Genomic DNA, 7,205 nt, shown 5'->3' with positions numbered 1-7,205 from the left:
AGCCAAAGTGTGGTAAATTAGCTCAGTGTAAAACATGGGAAAATGCTTAATTGAAACATTTTTAAAGTAAGCATTTTTAAATTTCTAAGGTAGAAATAAGCGGAAGCAACTTAGAGATTGCTATATAGCTAAAGGCCCAGAGAAAATTCCTGCTTCTATCTTCAGCTTGTGGTCCATGATTTGGGACTACCTAGAGCCCCTTCCCGAAAGGGATGGATGAATGTGGCAGGAGATGTAAGACAAATAGTAGAAAGTGACCAGAGGCTGCCGACTCTACTTACTGTTACTCATAAGCCTCTCCAGTCGCCTCTAAACCAGCAAGAACAAGAGTGGGATCTCTGTCTCCACTCCAGCGTCTCTGCATGAGGCTAGGAGGCTGGGGAAGACACTTCAGGATTTAGCAGCCAATCGTACTCTGAAAATGCAATGACTAAAACAAACGGGGATAAGAGGTGTTTGTATCTTTCCAGAAGGAGCAGTAGCCAATTTGGGTGCCAGAACGGTACGTGTGACACCACAATGGACACAGAGAAGCTCCTTGTCCCTCCGTTCAAGGGACTGAGAGTTGCCCCGATGACAGCAAAGAGGAAGAGAAAGAAAACAAAGGCCACACTAGGGGCCGAGGTGCCAACATGGGGTCAGCGGAAGAAGCTAACAACTGAGGCCCAGCAAATGGCAGAAAAGCAAGGAGTGGAAGCTACTCCTTCAGCCATGTTTATGGCTGTTAGCATAGAGAAATAAATAGAGAAGCAAGCGGCAGAAAATAAGTAGAAATAAGCTGTAGAAATAGAGAAATAAGCGGGGGTTGCAACCCAGAAAAGGATTGGGCAAGGGCAGCCAGGCCTACCTATGATTCATAGTTAGAGATAGAGAAATAAATAAATAAGCGGTAAAATAAGCGGCAGAAACGTAGAAATAAGCGGTAGAAAATAAGCGGTAGAAATGTAGAAATAAGCAGTAAGAAGTAAGTGTTTAGGAAATAAGCGGTATAAAATAGGCAGTAGCAAATAGGTGGTAGGAAATAAGAAGTAATTAGGAGGTACAAAATAAGGTAGAAATCTCCTAGGTTTTGTTGAAGCCCCTGTAAAGCAGAAGATGGCTGTGGTTGATGTTGTTTAAGGAAGTAATTTTTGTTTTAGACCCTAGGTAGTTGCATTGTTTCTGGGCTTTGGTTATCTTTGTTTGTGCGACCTGATAGCTCCCTGGACTTGGGGTCTGTGTGAGACGCCAGACTCAGAGTTGAAGGTCTCCAGCTCTGCAGGACCGAGGGCTGCTCGTTTCCATGCAGCAGCGGCTAAGGAAAGAGGCTGAGAAGGGACCAGACTTCCACCTGCATGGATGGGGCTGGTTTGACTGGGACTGGTGCGGACTCAGTGCCGAGGTCAACCGTCCAAACAGCCTGACCCAGGGGACTGGTGTTGCATCAACGACATCTTTGCATCGGCAGCATTTTAATACACAAGTGATCGAGGTATCAGCATGGAGTCAGCTGTTGAAGAAGATGGCGACTGAGGCCAAGCAGATGTTGGAAAAGCAAGTGGAAGCTATGCTAGCGTTGGTGAACTGTCAGTTTTCTGTAGAATCTCGCGGAGGTAAATCTAAGGACTCTGGGTGGAATGTCCTGAAAACGTTGACATGTTTGTAGTTTGGTTTTGCATTGGTATTGCTTTGTTATTAGCCAGAGTTTTGTTCTCTCTTGTTAACATTGCTGTGTTTATGCTTTTGTTAAATAGCCAGAAGTCTGTTTTGATTATGCTGAATAATTTGTTTAGAGTGTTTTGGATAATGTAAATAGGCGTGTTTAAAAACAAAAGTAAAGGGGGATATATGGGGAGCGGGTATGTGTTTGGACAGGCTCAAGCCTCGGACTGAGGAGAGGGCACAGTCCTCTCGTGGCCACGTGCCAAGTCCCAACTGGAGGGCAGGGCCCTCCCAGCACAATCATAGCCAACGGCTGTAGTTGTGAGCTTGAACCTGTGGTCCTAACACGTGGCCCCACGTGCTTGAGTGATGTGGGCTTGATAGAGTTCAGGTGCGTGTAGTTAAGTGAGGATGAAACTCATGAGAATGCTGTAAACATCTTGATCACGCCCCTACTTTGCCTCGTGGCATCGGCTATAAAATGAAGACAGGGCTTGTGGGCGCTGGCGCTGTCTCCTCATCAGGGAGCAGCGTCCCACCGAGACCCAGCTTTCATTCTCTTGTCTGTCTTTTCTCAATCCTTTCACCCCCTCACTCAGGATCACCCTTGGCCGTGCTGGCGTGGACCAGGCACCTACCTCAGTTTCAGGTTCAATCCCGGGCCCCAACTGGGTGGGGTGTGTGCGGGAGACAACCAATCCATGTGTCTCACATCGATGTTTCTCTCTTTCTGTCTCCTTCCCTTCCACTCTCTCTAAGATCAACTGAAAGATATCCTCAGGTAAGGATTAACAAGAAGTTAAGAACACATGGAAATAATGGCTCTCCTTTACATCTCAGGCTGTGAGACCTACCCCCACACCCTCCACTCTGCACCCCATTCACCCGAGCCCCACAATGCCCTCAGGGCGAGGTTGTGTTCACAGAGCCAGCCGGAGCCAGAACTCATATGGGGTCCCCGGAGGTCAGCACCCCCACCCTCCCCCCCACCCCGCTCCCCCAGAGGCTCAGCGAGCCAGCCCCTCCCTTACACAGCTCCATCGGGAGAAACTCACCCAGACCCAAGGCGGGTGACCCCAAGCACAGGCCACACACACACACACAACCTCTTAATGGAGCACATGAGAGAACTTCATATCGTTTCGAAAACTGAGATGTTATGGCCCAGCCGGTGTGGCTCAGTGGTTGAGCGTCAATCCATGAACCAGGAGGTCAGGGTTCATTTCCCGGTCAGGGCACAGGCCCGGTTGTGGGTTCCATTCCCCAGTGTGGGGCGTGCAGGAGGCAGCGGATCAGTGATTCTCTCTCATCGTTGATGTTTCTCTCTCTCTCCCTCTCCCTTCCTCTCTGAAATCAGTGGGGATATATATTTAAAATAAATAGAGAAGAGCAGCCCTTGGGAAGTTTGGAGCTGGGCTTTCCGGTCCCCCCGCTGGGACCCTGGGCAGTGACTCCGAGGTTGGAGGGGGACCTCCCAGTGGCTTCAGTGAGGATTGAGGGAGGTAACACTTGCAATGCGTGTCCCGCTGTGCGCTGTGCCCCCTGAGCAGTGGTTTATTTTTCTCATTCCTGTGGTTAATTTTCCTCATTCCTGTTCTTTCTAGGAGGGGGGGGAGGGCCTTCTGGGAAGCCTGGGGCTGGGCGAGGCTGAGAGGTGGCCCCTCTGTGGGGTGGGGGTGGGGGGATGGCTTTTGGGGGAGAGCACTTGGACAGTAGGACCCCCCTCGCCCACACCCGCCTCACCCACCTGTTAGAATGATCTCAACGATGTTGCAGGGATGAGACAAACACTCGGAACTGGGCCAGCAAAGCAGATGGACGCCTGCGGGAAGGGTGCTCCTCCAGCGGGAATCCTGGGCCGCAGCACCCCTGACGGGAAGTCCCCTCCGGTTTTATATCCTGACCCGGGTCTGCCCGCCCCTCACTCTGAACTCTGACTTCATTGGTCAGGGCTCAGAGCTCGGGCTCCCATTATTGCATTCAGAGGAAGGGGAGGGTGAGGCGGAGCCTAAGGTGGTGGTGGTGGGGGGTAGGGAGTGGAGGGGGCCCCTGAGAGTCTGAAGGTCACATCATATATGGCAGAGCCTAAGAGGGCAGCGAGCTCCTTTCTTTGACAGAAAGATCGCTGGTTCACTCTCCCCCCCCCCAAACCTCCAGTGCAGGGGAGACACCCCAACTCCTCCTCCTGGCTGTGGCCTGTGACAGGCCCCGTGGCCCCTCTGACCTGACCTCACCCTCCTCCCTCCACGGCCTCCGAGGGTCCCTGAGCTGTTCCCTGGGCCCAGAACGTGCTCCCCTCCGGCCTGTGCAGGGCTGGCTCCCCCACAGGGTGCAGGGGGTGCCAGGTGACTGTCCCCGATCCTGCCTGGCACCACCCAGCCCTACCGGGCAACTCAGCCTTCCTCCTGGCGGCCAGCTCTCACCATCAGAAATGACCTGCTCGGTTCTCTTTCTAGGAAAAGTCTCCCACCAGGAAGTCTGCCTCAGGGCTGGTCCTGCTCCCTGCTGGGAGGTGCCCACACCCCTCTCCCAGGTGCCCACACCGCAATCCCAAGGCTCAGCGCTGTCCTCCCTCCGAGGGAGGAGAAGGGAGGGAGGGAGGGAGGTTCATTTTCTGGTGAGAACAGGATAAAAGGAGGCCACCCCATTGGGGGTGGGATGGAGGTGGCCGAGGCAGGAGGAGGCGGGGCTGCTGTTTTTACCAAGAAAAACCCCCAGGTCCTGTCACACAGGGTGTGAAGCTATGGTTATGGGGAGGTGGGCGGATGCCAGGGGGGCCGCGGGGACCTGGCCAGGCCCTGTGCTCACTTCCTCCAGGCCACGCCCACGGGCCCTCTGGTCAGGGGGGACCTGCAACCCAGCCCTGGAGCTCACCCACCTACAGGGCCGCTCTGGCTCTTCTCGGCCCAGGGCCCGTCCCCCTCAGCTGGGGGGTCACAGGTCTCAGTCCTTGGCTGCAGCCTGGGTTCCCACCCATCTGCCTGGCGCCTGACCCAGGAGTGTGCCTGGCACGGGTGACCCAGGCCCCTGCCGGTGCCCATGCCAGGCCTGCGGGGCCCCGACCAGGAGAGCTCAGCGCTCTGCACCCACACATGGTCCTGTGAGCTCGCCTCTGAGGACTTACATTCAGACAGAGACGGGGCCGGGCACGTTCCCACCTCCCCCCTCCGCTGGCGGGATGTCGTCACGTTTGCTGCTGCGCTTTTTAAATAAAGGAAATAAAATAGTGCAGACAAGGGCCTGCTTGCTCCCCTCTTTCTGTTCCATTAGCCCTCCCCCAGGCCACTTTCCCCTAACATTTTCCCCCAAATATGTTTTTATTGATTTCAGAGAGGAAGGGAGAGGGGGAGAGAGAGAGAGGGACATCAATGATGAGAGAGAGCCTTGGATCGGCTGCCTCCTGCAGGCCCCACACTGAAGATCAAGCCCACATCCCAGGCCTGTGCCCTTGCGGGAAGCCACTGCTTGCCCAATACTGTCATAAGAGAGAACCAAGGAACGCGGAAGGCCCATGGACCTTGGGCGTTAGCAGGGCTGTGTTGAGATAGTGGTGGCTCAAAGCAATTTCCTACCTGATAGCCTCCAAGTAAATGTTTACTGAACCTTACTGATCTTTACTGACCTTAGAGATGGTCTGTCTGCTAACTGTTTGCCGAGCTTTACTGAGGGCGAGATGTGTATCTAAAACTGAATAAAAAGCAGAGAAGGTCAGTTTTCGGTGTGCCTCTCCAAGAGAGAGGTCTCCACCTGGCCTCCATGCCTTCTAAATTCATATTTCTTTTTTTAAAAATTATATTTTATTGATTTTGTTTTTACAGAGAGGAAGGAAGAGGGATAGAGAGTCAGAAACATCGATGAAAGAGAAACATCGATCAGCTGCCTCCTGCACGCGCCCTACTGGGTATATGCCTGCAACCAAGGTACATGCCCTTGACCAGAATCAAACCTGGGACCCTTCAGTCCGCAGGCCGACGCTCTACCCACTGAGCCAAACCAGCCAGGGCTAAATTCATATTTCTTGTCTAGCATTTTCATTTGTGCATCGGCCCCTCCTTCAGATCCTGAACCCCTGTCGCAAAAGGTTGCGGCATTCTGGTGCCCAAACAAGAACCTGGAGGAGAAGATTTGCCTGAGAGAAAAACGAAGAGAACAAGGAAATGTGGAAATTCCCCGGAAAGGTGGGAAGTTCACCGCGCACGAAGCCCATGCCAGCTGCGGAGTCATGACTGTCAGTGGACGAGGAACATTTTGATTCAGCCAGGCTATAGTGAGGAAGAATCCAAGTAAAAGGCAAAAACATCATTTAAGTGTTTAGCTTGCACGCTCCAGGATAAAGGAATTCTCTTCAATCAGGCTCAAGGAAAACGAGTGCCTTGTGTTCTTTAACTAGGGGGGCTCTTGTTCGAACTGCATTATGCCCACTTCCTATTGGGGATCAAAAGTCTGCAACACCTAAGGCCCCGGATCCTCCGCCTCTAGTGTGGGTGGCTGCCCAGCTGGAGACAAGGGCCTAATAGTCCGTTTACTAAAGGACTCCTTAATGCTCTGTCTGAAAATCACCATTTGATGCCTCGGGACTGGCAGATTTTAACTAAAACGACTTTAGACGCCAGTCAGTGCTGTGGAGAGCAGGATATGATGAGATCTGTGAATGACAGGCTGAGGTCTAGGCTGCATCTGGCTGTAAGTCCCAGGCAACGTAAAACATCTGAAAGATCCATGAAAACAACTCTTTATTAAGTCTTGTCTATGTGTTATGCGCGCTTATAAATATCATTTATATGAGTGTCTGTTGATTGTTGTTTTATCTGTCTTTTTTGTTTGGTTTAATGTGTTTATTGTTAGTCTATGAAGCATGCCTTTAATTTATCTTCATAGAAAAGAAACAGTAGGTGGCCAGGCCATTGCTAAATGTCCCCAGAGCAAACAGAACGTGGGGGTGGGGAGAGAGAATATGAGGGGTACACGTGGCCGATAACACAGGTCCTAGGAACATTCTCTAGACAAAGGGAGGTAACAGAAAAAGGCCCCAGCCCAGTAATTACAGGTCTCTTGGTGATCCTGTAAAATGGACGTCCTCTCTTGGGAGCGGGCGCGGGGTCCCCTTCCGGGGCCGGGGCCAGCTGCGAGGCGTCCAGTGGGGACGAGGATGATGATGACTCGGAGGAGGACAAGGAGGGCGGCGGGGAGGGCGACTGGCCCAGCCGCGTCAGGTTCTACGACTCCGGGGTCTCCTGGTCCTCCTTCCACAGCTGACGGCGGCCTCCGGCTGCGGGACGGGCCCCAGTCACTTCTGCATCCGCGTGGACACCCTCCTCTCCTGAGGGTGCAGAGCCCCCGAAGCTGCCCGGTGCCCCCAGGACCCCATACTGGGCTGGTGGGCGGCGGTGGGAGAGGCGCGGGCCCTCCGGACCCCCAGACCCCTCCTCTGCACATGGGCATCTCTGTCCACTTCGGTTCTCTCTCCAGGTAGCAAACCCCACGCACAGGCCTCCTGGGCTGAAGGCCATTGCTCAGCCCAGAGAGCTGTGCTGCCTGAGGGACAGGCCCCGGCACCTCATGGG

At 53.4% G+C, this 7,205-nt stretch overlaps 1 protein-coding gene across 1 annotated transcript in view; it reads right to left on the bottom strand.

Moving 5' to 3' along the window:
- Positions 1 to 3,927, bottom strand: part of LOC102245282 (protein C19orf12 homolog) — a 9,694-nt gene extending 5,767 nt beyond the window's left edge. The window contains exons 1-2 of the mRNA XM_014534680.1: positions 3,876 to 3,927; positions 3,389 to 3,510 (exon numbers count right to left, since the gene is read on the bottom strand). The gene's annotated coding sequence lies outside the window, so the exon portion shown is untranslated. The remainder of the gene's footprint in view (positions 1 to 3,388; positions 3,511 to 3,875) is intronic.
- Between the last annotated feature and the right edge of the window lie 3,278 nt (positions 3,928 to 7,205).

Source organism: Myotis brandtii, unplaced genomic scaffold (assembly GCF_000412655.1).
Source record: "Myotis brandtii unplaced genomic scaffold, ASM41265v1 scaffold13187, whole genome shotgun sequence".
NCBI lineage: Eukaryota > Metazoa > Chordata > Mammalia > Chiroptera > Vespertilionidae > Myotis > Myotis brandtii.
The sequence above is the reverse complement of the archived record's forward strand: the minus strand, read 5'-3'. Positions and strand labels throughout refer to the sequence as shown.